The 16,383-nt window shown below is 36.5% G+C and overlaps 1 long non-coding RNA gene across 3 annotated transcripts; it reads left to right on the forward strand.

Moving 5' to 3' along the window:
• The first annotated feature begins 5,343 nt into the window (after positions 1-5,343).
• Positions 5,344-15,559, forward strand: LOC125689213 (uncharacterized). Of its 3 annotated transcripts, none has more exons than XR_007375123.1 (4): positions 5,344-5,382; positions 7,909-8,000; positions 9,953-10,016; positions 14,319-15,559. It is a non-coding gene; the product is annotated as an uncharacterized LOC125689213 (long non-coding RNA). The 3 variants fall into 3 exon arrangements; XR_007375124.1 differs by lacking the exon at positions 14,319-15,559 and adding an exon at positions 10,615-12,004; XR_007375125.1 differs by lacking the exon at positions 9,953-10,016.
• The last annotated feature ends 824 nt before the right edge of the window (positions 15,560-16,383 follow it).

Genomic DNA, 16,383 nt, shown 5'->3' on the forward strand with positions numbered 1-16,383 from the left:
TTTCCTGTGAACTTGGATACACATATGAAAAAATGCTTCAATGTTTCTGAAATAATGTGAAGCATAACACTGAGTAACTATAATTTCAGGTTTAGAAAGGACTTCTTTTTTAAATATAAGAATGATTGTGACTGAAATGTTACTGCATCTTTAACATGCAAAGAACTCCGAGTGCAAGAGTTAGAAATAAACTTGTCAACTGGAAATGGTTTCTGCTTGCATTGTTTCAGTGTAGTGTATTAAAAACAGTTTGTTTCACTCCAAAGAATTCAAAATTTATGTTTTAGTTCTTTAGGTTTGGAAAGGGAAACTTCAAAATAAAATATTTTTTTCCAAATGGATCCAAATGACAGATCTCTATTTGCATTTAACTCAGCAGCCTTTGGATGAAATGCTGTTTTCTCTAGGGTAATATAAATCCAGCTGGGGTTGTACCAAATACTAGTAGGGTCTTATTTCAGCTGCAATCAAGTGAAGGTGCACTTAGAGAAAAATTATGTTGCAATTACTGGTATTGAAACCAGAACTACCCTCTTATCCCTAGACATGGGTGTGCATGTGAAAACTCAGGCAGAAATTATCTGCTAGTTTGGGAGACAATATCTATTTATTTTATCTGGAGTGCAAACCCACAGTGCTGTTGGTTCTATCAGCCCAGACAGACTTTTTTATATACCCTTTAATTCACTTTCTGTGCCTCATGGGAGTGACACTGACTGAAGTGCCCTCAGTCTCGTGTTGATCTTATTCCTGTGTGTATTCCTGTGCTGAAATTCAAAACTGACTGAAATGAATAACAATAGCTCCATAAGCTGGCAGCTGGAATATCTGTTTAAGAGACACCACCAGATTTACTTACAGCAAAATCGAAGCAGGGAAAGAAGATTCTCAAGCCCTCAGAAGAGGTCTACAGTAATGTATTGCTGGGACCATATGGGCAAGTCTTTCTCAATCTCACTTATCAGAAATATTTGATCTTGAATATATATATTTTTAAAGTATTAATCAGGTCAAAGAGTCCTTAGGAACGATACTTCATCCTGGCAGAAAAGGGATGCTAGGGAGGTGGAACACCTGTGTGCAATGAGTCTTTTAATGATTTAATGTGAATCTGAAGAGCCTCAATTAGAGAGTTTGAGAAGCCATCACCACTCTGCCCTGCAGCGTTAACAGCCCGGTTGCTGGGACACCTTTTCCCAGGCAGGTGGCAACCATACTGACCCTTGTCCTGGCTGCTGTGCATGATCTGCTCCTTAATTAGGTAAAACAGGCTGAAAAATTTCTTCTCGTTATCCTAAGAGAATCAACTGCAAGCATAGCACATATGGTTAGAATTAGAATCCAATATTTCACCTGCCTTTTCTAGTGTTCATTGAAGTCTTTTCTTGACCAAAAAAAAAATAAAAAAATCTTTGTATGTACAGGCGAATGAAAGAGGACAGAGGATCCTAAGCCACCTCTGTGGACTGATAAGCATTTGTTCAGAATATTTTCCACTTGATCCATTATTTTTTTACTGAATGGGTAAAATGTGCCTCCATGATAAAACTGACAAAGCCATATATTATATATTTTGGTGTTCGGTTTGAGATCTTGACAGGAAATACTTGACCTAAAACATCAAGGACATGCAGCTAAAGGTGACCAAGACTTAATTCTAAACTGTAATGTATATTTGAGCCCCATAGGACTCAAAATCATGTTTAGAATGAACTGTATAGTGAGATAGATAGATTTATTTTACTTCTAGTTAATTTTAAGTTCATTTTCTAGCAGCAGCGTGTGAGCCAAACTCAGAGAAAAAGGAAACTTGAATCAATTTTCACACACTGTGCTATGCTACAGAGTGTGCTGTTCTCTTGTATGAGAGCAGTATTTTCATTTTATCTAAATTGGAATATCTTTCAAATAAAAGGGAAAGGTATTATAGGAGATGGTTTAGAGATTGTGGAAAGAGCTAAACACCTTTAATTATTGTAGAAAGAATTCAAATGCTTGCAACAACTGCCCACCTAGGTGTATAAAAATAAAAACTTGTTTGCACTGAAACAGATATAAAGTTTGTGTCGTTACTGCTGATGCAGCACCACCAAAACAGTCCATCATAAGAAAAATCCATTATTTTCTTTAAAGAATCAGAACCATTGCAAACAATGATTGTGTTAATCCTTTAGCTTTTCTTAATTTAGTTTATATGCCTGAGTTTAAAAGGTGTAGCTACTGTTAAAGAGTAACCCAAAGTCCCTTTTATTCTGCACACACAGGCTGAAGAAATCACAGGTCAACAAATCCTTGGACTTGTTTCTAAGAGCCCACACAGGTTGCCCTATTTCTGCTTCCATGCTTTTTGCTCATTACAGTGGATTGCAGTGCCCTGAGACCTCATTGGTGTTGGACAAACTACATACACACATATAGTCCTAATTCTTTAGGATTTTGCAGTCTACTTGAGAACTGATGTGCAGATATAATAAAAAGTGGGACATGATAAAAAAGCAGTGATGGGGAAACTACAGAGGCACCGTGGCTTATCTCACATTTGCAGAACTTGGTAGGTCTGATATACTTTAACGTTTAAAGTAGGTTTAATGAAAGGCTCCGAACCTGCTGCCCTTGTGCTTTAGCTCTTCCCACTCTTATTTTCTCCAACTTAACTTGCTTTAACCTTTAACTATCATTCCCTTTACGTTATATAACTAATCTTCATATTTTCCTTGGCTGCTGGCTGCACTCTTGGGATACAATAGAGAAGGCATGTTTCTGGTAGGGCTGCTGAGAGTTCTGTATTCTCCCATGCTGTCTGGAGGCTATAAAGGTGATATTTGAGACGTGTCCACTCCCTGGGCTGCTTTCTGGTACACAACAGCTCAGATCTCAACTCAGCTAAGCACCAGTAGCACCCTCTGCTAGAGAAGAGGGAAGAGCGGAAAGGTTCTATAGCTTCTGATGTTCTCTAGTGAGATGTGAACCAAATACTTATCTACTATGCTGGTAGGCTGATAGCAAAGCGTCTTGATCAGTGCCTGGGCCAGGTGGCTAGACTTTACATTTTTTAAGTCATATATTCTATTTGTAATTTTGAGCTATCACCTAGTTACTGTAAAGGCCTTACGCTTTTCTGGGCTGGGGTCAATGTAACATGATGTCGGTGTGTGTAAACAATGTACAAATTCATGGAAAAATCATTTATGCTTTCTACTTGTTCTTCTAGAATCTGTTTCCCCCAAACAAGCCCAATACTAGTTTGTTACATTGTTTAATTAAATATATGTATATTTATATAATGAAAAGTTGGTGGGTGTTATGTTGTGAGCTTTCCAAAATCTGTTCACTGAAAGCAATTCCTAAGAGATCAGACACAACAGGGCAGTCACTTAGTGAGGTTTGTGGTATTAGTTGCTCATTGAAGAAGGAAACGGAGAAGAAAAGAACAAATAGACTGAAACAGCAAGTGCTTTCAGCAAAACTTTTAGACAACATAGATTGACTGTTGGTAGTGCAATTCTGTAGAATCTGGATGGTAGGTATGTTGGGCAGCTGTTCTGCATTCAGAAAGAGTCAGGGTTCATGCAAGAAATCTTCCTATTGACACAAAAGCAAGAAAGGGAACTCCAGATCATTTTGAAATATTTCTGCAGAAAAGCACATTAAACCTAATGACTGCATACTGGGTGATGGAGGGCACTTATTTGGGAGAAAAATATTTTTTAATGACTTCATTTGTTCATTTTTAGAAAACAGTAAAGTTGTCATGTTATAAACTCCCAGAGATACTCCTGGGTGAGCTGTTGAAAGGTAATTTCAGCACACCTAGGGCTCCAACACTGCAATATAACCTGTTGTGTCTTACTCCTTAATCATGCTGCGGCATTTAGAAATCATTCGCTGTAGCTGGCAAAACTGTCTTGCAATAACACCATTATCACAACTTACAATTTTAAAGAAATTTTTGCTTAGGCAAACACACTGAACTAGACTAAGTACACTGCAGGCATTGAATTGCCAAGCATTGTGAATCCCTTATGATCTAGTGGTGTGTCTTATATAATAAAAATATATAACTTTTTCATAAGAAATTATCACTGTTATAAAACATACAGATGTTTCTAACTTACATAAAACTGCCTTTTCCAAGAGATCACACTGAGTTGTGGACTGAGATAGAGAATTTAAAAGACAAAGCAATACCTTACATTGACTTGGAGACTAGAAATCTACTATCAAATGATATATTTTGAAGAAAATTTTAATGCTGGCTGTGGTAAAAACGCTTTCAACAGTCTGCTAAGCTCAGTTGAGGTTTACTAAACTCAGAAGTGTATAGAACAAGCAGTTCAGCATGTAGTAGTCTTAGTGCTCAAGGAACAGACATACACTTTGAGGAGGAAACCAGCTAATGATCTGTAATATCAATATAGCAAAATATCAATATGAGTGGAAGGTTGTATCTGTTAATGGTAAAAAGCATGTTTAATTTGCAAGGATTTTTGCTGACATTTACAAAGCTTTTAAGATTTTGAGTAGTGCACATGAAGAAAGTTTACTTCTGTCCATGCACCTCTGCAGCAATTGTTAGGCTACTGCACTGTCAGATCACGTCTAAGCTGGTTGAGTTGATCATTAATTCTTGCAGCTCATGGCTCAGAGGGCCCTCAAGGCACAGTGACCAACAACAAACTTGTCTCAGGGCACAGTGAATTGTCCTTGTTAAAATTAGAGGGATGTATGTTTAATCTGACAGAGTAGGTCAGTCAGGAAATATTTTTCCTTGTTTGTTGATTACATGCATTTTACATATGGTTTGTCATTACTATCTGTACAAGAGCCATTATGTGATTTTTATAAATACAAACAAACTGATTATGGAATCAGAGCATTTTACATTTGCAGATAATAAATGGACTGTGAATGAGATGGATATTAACCTGTTTCTTCTATTACAGTCAGCATGAAGATATGATTTTATGTATGTGACATACTTGAGGTGTACTTGAAAAACTATTGAGTGTATTGTTCTTTGCTGAGTGAAATAAATCCATTCATCTTTGTTAATGGAAAGGATGACAGAAGATGACAAGTAATGACATATAGCATTGCTATTAGTATATTTAAATTAGCAATGCCTTTTTTCATATTGAAAGTTAAGAAATAGCATGCTGTATGGGAACTGCTGAGTCATGGCCTGAACCTCTGATTGATCACCTGAGGCGAGCCATGAGTCAGCCAGAGGAGCACAGGTGAAGGCAATTCACCTGTGCTGCCAGAAGGGGTGGAGCCTGGCTGCACCTCTCCTAGACCTATTTAAGAGCTGGCTACCAGTTGGGAAGAGTCTCTTCTGGAGATTGCCTCTGCTGGTGTTTTGTGGATGAGCCCAGGATAAGGGTAAGCCTTCCATTTATTCTCTTTTGTTATTGTAGTCTACTTTGCCTAACTCTCTTGGTTTTTTTTTGTGATTATAGCATCCTAATATTCTTTGTTTATACACATGCTCATTCTGTTCTAGTTATTCTTAAAAAAAAAACAAAAAAACAAAAAAACATAGTAATTTACATTTTGGATAGATGAAGGAACTTTGTTGCCAAGTGACCTTCAGTGCTGGCTTAAAAAACCGTTATAGCATGAGTCCTGTTATCAGGAATTCTTGAAGGTGAATGACCTTGATGGATATTCAGTGTTTTTGTATCTAAGAATAGAAAGATCTAACTAGAAATCAAAATTCAAAGCCTGAATTCACATTTTCAGCCCTTAGGAGTGGAGGGGAAATTGAAATGCTGTTTGTTTAATTTGCAAACTATCAATCTATATTCAGGAGCGATGGGGGATGCCAGCTTTCTTAGAAAAACAACTACACACAGGCAATGCAAGCTATACGTAAAGAAGCTGATAAAGCATTCTTCACAACAAGGGCCTTACTTTAAAATTCACAGAATTGGTGGCTGCAAGTCTCAGAGGTCACCGTACACAGTGTGATTCAAAGCTGACACCTTCATCCCATATTCATCCTATCCTTGACGCCTACAATGCATTATTAGACTCCAAACTGAGTCAATTCTTAAATAAATTTTGCTTAGGAAATGTTTTTAATGCTGCAGGATATATGAAATAGACTTCAAAATAGAAACTTCCAAGTATAATCTAATCAAGATAAGAAAAAGCCAGAGATCTGAAAACCAAATGGAATTATAATGAGGCAAACATGAGGAAGTTCTAGCAAGGACAGTGAGACAGATAAATATTACTGATCAGTCTATCCATAGCAGAGGTGTCTGTGTGGAATTTTATATGCAATTGCATAGATCTGGAATGCTCTGAAGTCGAACTAATTTTAACATAAACACTGTGGTTATTCATCTACACAACAAAGCAAACTCTGTCCTAGACTCTGGGCTGATATCCCTACATTCCTCAGCCACCGTTTTACTGTTTTTATACTTTTGTTCTGTTATTTTCTATACCTATACTTTTTATCACGCAATACAAAACAAGCAAAAAAAAAAAAAAAAAAAAAAACCACTAAAACACTAGGTAAGCAGCAGAGGAAGTATGCACTCTCATTTGGCTCAGGCAAGAGTTATAGACTTGCAGTAGTAGTAACACATTTGATGTTAGTGTATCTTGAATTTCCAGATGGAGTCTTTATACTTCAGACTCTTCAGGTGGTCCAGGATGGGAATGTTAGTTTAATAACAGGCAGAATTAATTTTCACTTCATATCTGAACTAATCAACATAAAAATAATCTACATTATTGTCCATATAAAAACAATCCTTAATTGTTATGGATTACCATGAATTTTTTTAGGATTTTTAGTATTTTTGTAGTTCCATATTAAAAATACCATGTATTTGGAGCGTAAATTCTTCTTAGGCCTGAGAGTGTGTCTAGAAGCTTCAATTCTGACCATTATATATGTGTAGAGAAAAGTACTTGGATCTAATTCCCCATCTGCCATTACTTTATCACACCCGCAAGCAGAGGGATCCTGATCCAGGTATGCTTAGTGCTGCTGGGCTAGTGACCAGACAACACTTCATCAGTTTAAATGAAGCCACTTTGGCCAGGTGAAGAAAAAACATCTTTACAGGGAGGGGAAGATTCTGGTAATATTTTAGGAAGATAGCATGTACAAGGGGCTGTATGGTGGCCTGGGTTGAAAATGTACTTAAAAGATATCTTGGTGTCTTTGATATTCTCACTATATATCAATTTTTCAGTCCATTAGAAGTTTGGAAATAACAGATGTTTGTTAATAAGGAACTAACTGCTTTAATGATTTTTAAATGTTTTAGCAATTAACAAAGCCAGATTAAATGTAATGAAAGAGGGAAGTGTAGAATAACTCTTAAATCATCATTTCATTAATACTGCACTTTAAAAGAACAAAAAGAATAGCTTGGAATAACACAAAACAAGATTTTCATTCTTTTCAAGACTACTTTTTTTAGAAGTGGGTTGTGTTTCACAATGTAGTAATTGGCTAATTCTTACCAAACTGTTATGACAGAAATTTTTGGGAGTACCTTTTCAGAAGGTGAAGACAAACATCTTTGGATAGGAGTGAAGAAGGCCTATGGGAGGGTGGGAATTTGCAGTGCTACTGCAATTTATTTTCTGAATGTTTTCCGGATGGTGCACAGCAGAAGAAGAAATGAACAAAATATGGTTGGATCCAAAAGAGATGTATTTGCCTAAGGGAATATTAAAAATGCCAAGTACAAAATTGTACAAAACCTCCTTGCATGCCAGGTAGATATTTAAAAGTTGAATATGATTCAGAGTTGTTTTTTGTTGTTTGGCTTTTTTATGGGGAGGTTATCTGTGCATGTTTTTCTATATTCCTGCGCTGTCTTGTATCTAGCTTGCAGTTAAGCTACCAAGTAAATTGTTCTTCTGCCTTTCTCTCCAAAGCAATGCAAACTGAATAAGAACACAGTCCAAATGCACCAGTGCCAGTTGTTTTCCTAAGGGCTGTTGGAGTGTAGGGAAAACACCCCTGAGAGGTAAGAAAGCAGGCTTGTTTATGTGCTACTTCTCTCCATGTCTCTCATCTCTCAGAATAATGCAGCAAGTAACAGGTTTACAGGTAGTCTCCAGGCAGAGAATCTCCATAAAAGCTGTTTTGCTTCCCATAAGCTATCTGAGATTCAGTGCATTAGAGAGAGGAAATGTGTCCTCTTAGTCTACACGGGAAATACTGTATGTGGAGCTTGAGCCATAATGGAAATTCACATAATAGCTGTGAAATCTAAATGGGACTCAGCACCACAAACATTTACTCCTGGAAAGTCAGGGGATTACTCATGCGATTGAGCATCTGTCAGAACTGAGCCTTAAATATGTCACACATCCAACCTGATTGTGGATGTGAATAAGTAGTGATGCAAAAATATAAACACATAAATATGCCATCCTTCATGTAGCTGTTGGTGACTGATAGAATCAACTGCTTATTGAAAATTAATTCTTAATTAAAATAATTATTTTTTTCTTTTTTTTTTGGAATGGTAGGAAACTAATTAGAGCTCTAATTAAGCAATTTCACCTGACATAGTTATCTGAATATTAACTCATCAGTAGTGCAGTGAAAAATTTTACATGTTAAGGGAAATCTGCTCACATTCTTTCAAATCCCCTGAATTTTGTGTCTATTAGTTTTATGGCCTCTGTAGGCTTTCAACTGGGAATTGCATAGATTTTATTCTGCTTTATTTTTCTGATGTACATTAGCACAGTGGGTATTATTTTTCTTGGGTAGTTTACTTTTTTTTTGTGTGTAGTGTTTTTTTTTTTTTCCTTAACATCCTCAAACATGAGGAAGGTGTGAATGTTAAGCAATAGCAAGGGACAGGATTTCACGAGTCGGACAACTCTTTCCAGGTCTTCATTCCCAATTCATGCTTTGCTTCGTGGTGTTCCTGCATGTAGGCTGCAATATACTTAGATACCTGATCCTTCCTCTGCATTGTGTTTAGCTCTATTTGTTTTGTAAGATTTTGCTCAGGACAAGCATTCAATATTATGCAGCCAGGTAAAGTTATATCCAGCTGTCTGTGCACTACTGACATAAATTATAGACCTGCAACACAGTGTACTTTTCACATTAAAATATACACATTAAAAAAATACTCCCCCTCCTGTTTTACAATGGGGAAAAAAAAAAGAGAATACTTGGCATTTTGGAATCCTCGTATTTAAACTCATATTGCACTTTCCCCACAGCCATTTGAAACCATTAATATCTTTAGGTGCTTTCTCTTAGGGTGGAGAGAGATGATGAACTTGCCTTCTTTATTCTGTGCAAACCTTAAACTTTTAGCAACTGGTAAATCTGACCCAGTTTTGCTGAAAGAGAAGAAGAAAAGAAAAAGAAGATTTAAAATCTTTTAATTTGAGAATTTGAAAAGACTCGTTATTTCCAGGATGGTGTTGGTTTGTTTTTTTTTTTTTTTTTTCTTGCACTGAACAAGGCTTTGAACCTATCTGACTTTGTTCTGGGAAACGCTCCAGCTTTTCTAGTAAGTTATAGTTACTATAAGGTCAGCACTTATTGGTAGTCTACATCTAAAGAGACTTTTGAGCATATTTCTTATCTAATGTATTGAGACTTGCTGCTTGAAGCCAAGTTATCCTAGCAGATGTGTTTGGGTTAAGTGGAGTTATGTTCAAAATGTAATGGGGTCAGCACTTAATTCTTCTGCATAATGGCCAAGCATCTATCTTCAACCTGTTAAATGGGAGAAGGTCTTTCTGACCATCCTCGAGGACTATTGAACACAGGAAAAGGATCTGAAGCAAACCAAGTATTCTGCTGGCATATTCTTGTGTTAATTATGATACGATGCATCTGAGAGTCAAGTTAGTTCAGGGTTTACTGTAAGACAAAATATAGATAGTTGCCTTTCCGAAAGATCTTCACTTCAGATAAACCTGATGATTTTTCTGTTACTTACAGAAGAAAGAGTTCAGCTTGAGGTACTTTGATGAGGCAAATGGAGCAATGGAATATCTCAACAGAGGTACTGAACACTGCCCTGAAGGCATTTTAAACTCATGTGCTTTGTTTTTCCTAAGGGTATGTGTGCTGCACTATGGAGCATAAAAGATGTAAGAACTCCGGGCTGCAATTTCACCGGTAGCAAATACAACTGGGAGTGTATGTAATGCTAGGCTGAATACTAAAATGCCAGTGGCTGTTAATGAAATCTTTCTTTTATTTTTTTACCCAACACATAAAATTAAAATCATATATTTAGTTGAGTCAGGAGAGTGAAACACTCAAATGAAAAGTGAAGCCTCACTGAGAACAGATTAGAAAGCAGGAACACCTCTTGAAATATTTTATTGAAAAAGAGCTTAGCAAGCCAGAAAGAGCTTTGCTTTCTTGATCTGAGTTTCTGTCATGAGAGAACATTTTCTGTGAAGGAGTTTCTGCTGTTGTAACACCGTGAGGGCTGCCCAGTGTAGACCATGCTAACTATCTAATGTGACCTTTTGCATAAAGCAGGTTGGAATGAAATTCCATTTCTGAGATTTCTTGAACAAGCTCTCCTTTTCCATTTGGAAATACTACTTGGTTTTGAACAGAATTCCTGACCATCACATTTTTCCTAACAGACCAGAAATCTCTGCTATTGTTACTGTTGGCCCACAGCTATTGGTCTTGACTCCAGTGTGCCCACAAAGACAAACATCCACATGTTCAGAAGCTAACAAATCATACCAGAGGATGAACAACCGTGACTTACAGGTTTTATGTGATGAAGAATGTACTATGGAAAAAATCTCCTGATACTTAGCCTCTACCACTATTTTGCACTTTTGAATAATTATATCCATGGCAGGATTAAAACAACCAAAACATGGTCTTACTGAATCCTCTTCTCTACAATTCCCTCCTTTGCAAAAAAGCAAAAGGTACAGCTGAGTAGCCATAATATTCTTTCCAGCTGTCTAACAGCCTGGAGTGCTGTTACTAGCTCCAGTTCACAGCTGTTAACATGTAAGCCTTAGCAACATAAAGAATAAATGACAGCCTCCCTGAATATACAACTTCATAAATGAGGGGGAACACTTGAAAGCCAACCATCACTGGACTCTTTCCTTTCATGAGATGGAAGTTTCTCATTTTCTGCTTCCTGTTGCCTCTTATGATAGAACTTGGTGCTTATATCATGTTTTTGATCTTCAAAGTGCTGTATAAACACTAAGTAATTAATCCTTCAAGCATCCCCTGAAAGAGATGACAGCGCAGTATATCTGTACATTTTCTGCTAGTGTTCTCGGGAAAATATTGGAAAAGGCTTTAAAAGGAGACCTTTGTGCATTTGTATGTTTAAACCTTTGTGTTACGTGTGTCTGAACAACAGAGATTCCTTTAAGGGTACACAGCAAATCAGTAACATGTCTCAGTATTTATCTGATTATTATTATTTTCATTAGATGGCTGAAAACTAATATGTATTTCCCTTCTGCAACTTGAATAACTCTCTGACACAATCTCAGGTTCTTATGCCTCACTTATCCCTGAGATAAAAGTTAGTACATGAAGGTAATTTGATTAAGCCTATTTTAGGCAGGATCTTGTAACTCCTACCCTTGTGACTGATTTCCCCCTCACCCACCCTTATCTTTCTAGCGTCCTACCCTAGCGCAAACATCCTTGTTTGTTCTATTCCTTTTTCTGCCCAAAACAAAAGTCCTGATGTAAAATTAGATTCAATTCAAAAGATTTGCATACATAAGTTGTAGGACTTAGCTTTTGGGACTCTGGTATTAAGTTCATTTCTTCTGACAGTATAATGTCTTGAGACATACCTGTCTGCAGCTTTTATCTGTCTGTAACCTTAGACAAATTTGAGCACATTTTCTCTTATTTTCTGCTTGCTGTGGAAAGTACAGTAGCCTGTTCATCCTCAAGATGTGTCCAGGAGAGATAGCAACCTTATAAGGCAGTGAGCAGGCAGCTGGACAACTGTTACTGCCTGCGGTCATGACACTTGCTAGAAATTCATATCTCACTGTTTACTCAAAATCATCATGCTTCCAGGCCCTAGCTCTTGTTGCTATATTTGACTTTTTCTCCTTACAATTCTGCATATGCTGAGTTACTCCTTCTCAAATTACTAATGACAAAATCCTCTTTTTTCCTGGTGTCGATTTAGATGAATGCCAGAATGTGGCAATCAAATTCACCTCATCTGCCATGCACATCAACCCTGAAAAAAAAAAAAAACAAAAAACAACAAAACAACAAATTGAATCTTTCTCTGAAATTATCTTTACTCGTTAATTTACCAGTCCATCAGATTATACTTTCTGAGGTTAATGAAAATTTGGATATTTCCTTTCTATGATATAACAAAAAAAAAGTTACTAGAAGTTCTTTAAGCTGATGTCATCTACATCTGTATATTGTAACTATTACACCATGTATGCTGCACCTGACAGTTAACTGTCTTCAACAGGCATAGTCACTCTCTCTTTCAGAAGAAACTATTTCATAGAAAACTGAGTAATAGTCACGAAAACATTTTTTCCACGTATTCCTACTTTGGTTTGTCATCACCAACATGCATTCTTCTTTTGACCTCTGTTTTATCTTTCATAATGTGTCCTGATCACTTCCCCATGTAGTTATTCATTAGAGGACAGAATAAAAATGACTCTGTGGTGTGGTTTTGTTGACTTTTTTTCTTTTCATGTTCTTAACAACCTTCATATAACCTGTTAAATGTACTTTTTTTACTGTTGTCTATAAGCAGAATTAAGAGATTCCCTTGTGACTTCAGAGTAGTGGCTATCAGCATGAGCTTCCAACCACCTGTCCTAGTTGCCTGATTGCTTCACTATCCACATATGCTGCTTCACCCACACTTACTCAGTTTCTTTTTTTTAATCAGACTTCTTCATGTTCTTATTATATGCTCTAGAGAATGTGCTTGCTACTATCAATGTTATCGTATGCATGTATTCAACTGGTAAGCTCTATATTTTTAACGTGATTTATAAGATTTGTACTGTTAGGACAACTTGCTAGTTTCTTTTATAATCACTGGCAAGCTGTTTTCATTGGGTGTCAGATAATCTCAGTCCTCCAAAGAAGTTTTTATACCAATCCATCTTCACCAATTTGGATTCTTCTGTCACAAGTCAGTAGCTTTTCCCATTTTATTTTACTGCTGAAAGTAGGTTGTGCAGCACTCAGATTGAAGGAGATCTGCTGTCTTTAAGGCTTTCAGTTTTCTGTCCCAGTTCCTCAAGGACTGGCACCTCTTTACAGTCAGCTTGTTTGGCATCCCAGACTCTTGCTAGACTCATAGTTATTTGAAATAACAATTTGTTCCTCAGGAAACATTCATGATACAGGTGTAATTTCATAGTAGGAGAAATACTTTTTAGAATATACAATAATGCATTTTATCAAATATAAAAGAAAGTATCTAAATATCTTCATGTGCTTTTCAGAGTATAATCTTATAATTACTAAAAATCCCAGATCAATACCATGATTTATAAACCAACACCTAACTTGGGGGAAGTAATATTTCATTTCCTTGCTGTCAGCTTTGCTACTATGGGAACACTGTCTGTATCTTTGTGAAGAATCCTTATCTGCTAGCAGGGTTGTCATAATTCTCTGTGCCTGTGCACTAATAATGCTCTGAAATTTTAAGTAATAATGTTGTTTCTCTTATTCAATTGCATATTTATTATTTTCTCGGCATTGCCTAAACTAATCTTCTGTCAGAGAAAGTACCACACTACATATTATTTTATTTGTCTTGAATGGAGTTCTATGGCCCTTCTGCTGTAGGCTATTGGGATTTTTAATGCATTTTCAGAGTCTTACTCCTGTTTGGAAGATCAGAGACTGCCCAGAAATGTGTATTTCCCATTGTGCATCAGAAGGCAGAGAGTGAAATTTTGATCTTCAATACTCTTACTCTGAGTTATTTTATTCTGAATCCAATTGGGAACTGATTTTCTGAAGTTAAAGAGTGGACTTTTCAGCCTCAGATCAGTCTGCTCTGATAAAAATCAGAAATATCTGAAATATATTTTTAGAATGGAGAGCAGTACTACTTAAGTTTCTGTACAAGTTAGGCACATCAGATGTTGTAAAATTGGCCAACCATGAAAAATAACTGATGTATTCCATTTACTTGTCCTCATTGCATGCGAGGGAAAATGTCATACGAGCTTTCTTCCACATTTTCCAGCATTTCTAGAGAGATTCAGCTATGCTGATAGAGTTTTAGCAGTTCCATTCTATCATTCAAAGTTTCTTAGTACATTTTCTTTTACTCTTTTTTTTTCAGATCCTTTTAATTTACCGCTACAGTTTATACAGCCTTTGAATTATGTAACAAAGGCTGCTTGAAAGCCCAGATTCCTTTCAGCATGGAAGCAGTCAAGAGACCAAACAGATTCCTCTGACTCCTGAAGTAAAGCAGCTTGCAAACACCTTAGTTTCTTGTCGAAGGCTGTTAAGTTAGAAGAGTGTAAGGCTTGAGTGCTGTGGCAATGAATAAAAAGAAGGCAAAGAAGGGAATAGTCCTAAATGTTGCAAGAAATTAAGATGTTTTGTCCATTCTGTCTTGCATAAATCCAAAGCTTCACTTTAAGGAGATGGCAACTTCTAATCTGTCACTCCTTTTCAGTCAGTCCTTTCATAAATAATTTTTTTAAATGTAAACTCATGAAAACAAACCAACAATATACAAGCTCATCTACAAGAGCTGTTCCAAAAGTGATGCCTCCTGTTTTATTATGGTGGCCCACAACAACAGAGGCAGATAGTAGTGCTATGGCAAGGGAAGCTGGACCTTCCCACAAATATTCCATTACATTTTCTTGCCATGTGACAGATGGCAGCTGAGGGGCTGTCTGACAAAATGGTGTCTGACATAAGAGTGTGTATGAAGCAAAGGTGAGAATTTGAATTTCTCCATGTGGAAAAAATGGCACCCAATGACATTCATCAATGCTTGCTGAATGTTTCTGGAGACCAAACAGTGGATGTGAGCACAGTGAGGTAGTGGATGGTGCATTTCATCAGTGGCAACAGTGGATCTCCTCCACTATTGCAGTTCTTTATGAGCATGGCATGCAGGTTTTTGTTCATTGCTGGCAAAAATGCATTGCTAATGGTGGTGACTATGTGGAAAAATAGTGTTTGTAGCTGAGAATTTTCTATAACAAGTAGTGTTATTATACGCTTTATATCTGTTATATTTTCCATGAAAATCATACTTTCATGGCAACCTACATATACGTTATATATAATTCCTGAACAAAAATACACAGATTTACAGGAAACACGTGATCAAAATATCACCACTCCACAGTGAAAAAGTTGAAAATAGATATATAATAAACAAATGTCATGTTGCTCAAAGAACTGTGATGTATCATTAATGCAACAGAATTTTGCAAATATAAGTGAGGGAGCAATTCAACTTTAGATAAAAACTATTCAGAGCTGTATTAGTCATATCTGGAGAATAGGTCTTATTCTTTTAGAAGGGTGATATTTGGGCTGCAATATAAGATTTCTTTAAAAACTATCCACTCGTTAGGAAAATGTGTGCTTTCCCCTGCTGTTTTTTTGAAGTGCTGTGACAAGTCCATCAGTCACTCAAGCAGTCATGTTGTAAAGGCAGAGCAGCATTTCTATTTCAAGTGTGTCTGCCAGAGTACTGCTATAACAAGCCAGGCTCCATATCTCTTTCAGTACAAGCACCACTCAGTATTTCAATCAGATCAGATGTTCTGGGGGAGAACATTTCAGAGCTGTTGCGTGCTAAACATCAATGTTACAATGTTATTTCATTATCCAACAAACATACCAAAAACTCCTGGCAAGTTTAAAAAAAACAAAAAAAACCCAAAAAAAATCCCAACCAAACAACAACAAAAAAAAGGTATTTCAAAAGCAATATTTTCTAAGAATGCAAAAAATCAGAGCAATGAGAAAAAAAGGTTCAGTGGAAACTGATGTTTTTTCAAAGACAAATAACTGTATGAGTTACACAGCAGTAAGATATAGAAATAGATAGTTTGAAAGGCTGCTTTTCCAATAGGCATTTGTGGTAAGATGTCAAGATACTTTTCCCCCGTTAATTTTCATTACTTTCAGTGACTCTTCTTTCTAACTTGCTGTTTTTTTCTGTTACACTGGTTACTAAAAAATTTTCCTGTTTTGCCTACATCAGTAATTCGCTGCTGGTTAAACACTCACAGTTACAATGCTGTAATAAGCAACCAACAGATCCATTTTAAGCAATATGGGATGTATAGATTAGGTGTTATTTTGACCACAACTGCAAATACTGCTGGGTTTAAGATGGAGCAAAGATGTACAAAATAATTTCTATTTTTACA

This window comes from Lagopus muta, chromosome 2 (genome assembly GCF_023343835.1).
Source record: "Lagopus muta isolate bLagMut1 chromosome 2, bLagMut1 primary, whole genome shotgun sequence".
Classification (NCBI taxonomy): Eukaryota; Metazoa; Chordata; class Aves; order Galliformes; family Phasianidae; genus Lagopus; species Lagopus muta.